The sequence below is a fragment of the Rhinopithecus bieti genome, unplaced genomic scaffold (genome assembly GCF_001698545.2).
Source record: "Rhinopithecus bieti isolate Rb0 unplaced genomic scaffold, ASM169854v2 scaffold_24263, whole genome shotgun sequence".
Taxonomy (NCBI): Eukaryota; Metazoa; Chordata; class Mammalia; order Primates; family Cercopithecidae; genus Rhinopithecus; species Rhinopithecus bieti.
Window position 1 is genome coordinate 139,875 of NW_016811410.1, and position 1,823 is coordinate 141,697.

Here is a 1,823-nt window from a genome sequence, read left to right on the forward strand (position 1 = left end):
CTGAGCCAGATGGCCCACTTGGGGGGAGGTCAACCAGGGAAATTGCCCCATGGTGGTATTAAACCGTGGTACCTGAGCTTTAATCATTCATAGAACTACTCTCTTAACCATGTTAATTGTCCACAAGTGTGTTGACTCAGAGCTTCTGGTGTTAATTGTATACTAAATAAATGTCTGAAGTGCAAGCTGCGCAGAGCCAGCTGCAGTGACAAACCTCTCTTGGTGTGTAGGCTGTCGGACAGTCAGCTGGACTGGCAAAGCCGAATATCTGTGTGTCGGTGTACGTTTTATTCATTCGTCGTTTGGGTCAGGGTCTGCGGGCCGATCCCTCAGCTAATGCCCTCTTGTGAGGAGCGATACCTCAAGTCCCACCACCATTTTTTATTTCAAGAGTGCCTTGGGTCTTTGTTCTTCCATACAAATTTTAAGACTCAGTTAGTTAAATTTCCTCAAAAACTCTTTTGGGATTTTGAACGGAATCACATAAACTCTGTGAATTAAATTTCTTTAAAGTACTGATTTTTCCTATCCATGATGTGGAATCTGTTTCCATTTATTTAGGCCATTTTAAAATGTTTTCAATAAATTTTAAATTTTCTGCATAAAAATTGTACACATTTTTGTTAGACTCACTCTTAGGTAACTTTGAGTTTTTTCAGCAGAGTTCTTGATAAATTACATTTTCCCACTATTTATTGCTAGTGTATAGCAACACGAATGATTTTTGTTTATTGATCCTAGAGGCAGCCCCCTTGCTAAACTCTCTTATTTCCAATAATTTCTGTGCAGATTCTTTTGTGGTTTCTCAGTAGACCATCCTGTCATCTGTGACCAATGAGAGTTTTGCTTTATATCTTTGAATCCTTATTTGTGTAATTTCTTTTTCTTGTCTTATTGCACAAATAGATCCTGAGTACACTATTGCCTTGATTTTTATTTAATGGGAAATATCTCAGTTCTCTAAGAGGACACTCAGTAGCCATTGCCCCATTATGAATGATGTTTGCTGTGGAGTTTTGATAGGTATCCTTTTTGAGTTTAAGGAAATTCCCTTTTATTTCTAGTCTACTAAGAATTTTTAAGTTAATAATAGATGTTGAATTGTACTAAATGCTTATTTTGAAATGTTCGGATGATTTTCCCCTTTAATTTGTTAAAGTGGTGAATAAATTTATATATTCTCTCCTGTTGAACCACTGTTGGGACCCTGGAATAAACACAATTTGGTCCTGACACTTTGTTTTTTTAATGTATTGACAGATTTGCACCCAGAGGAAGGGCTGGCTGGCAGCTGCATTAGGTTTGCTCACAGGTTGTTTTGATTTTTGCTGCTCTGTTCAGTATGAGGCTGGCCCATAGTTTTCTCTTCTGTCTTTCTCTGCGTTGAATGTCAAAATTATCCAGGCTCCATAGAATGATTTGACGACCATTCATTCATATTTGATCCTTTCGAAGAGTTTATATAAGATTGATATAATCTAATAGGGTTAGAAGAACTCACTTTTGAAACCACATGGTATTTTTATTTGTGAAAACATTTAGAATTAATAATTCAATGTATTGAAGAGCAGCATAACTGATCAAGCTTTATACTTCTTGAATTGATTGTGAAAACTACATTTTTTTCTAGGAATTTGTGATTTCTTGTAAGCTGTCAAATTTATTGACATAAATTTATTTCAGTATTGCCTTATCTTTACAATCATTGTTCTATATATCATTATGTTCCTTTTACATCCCAAACATTGTTTATTTGTGCTTTTTTGTGCTTAAGTAGTCTCAGAAGCAGTTTATCCACTTTATTAATCTTTTTCAAAGAGCAA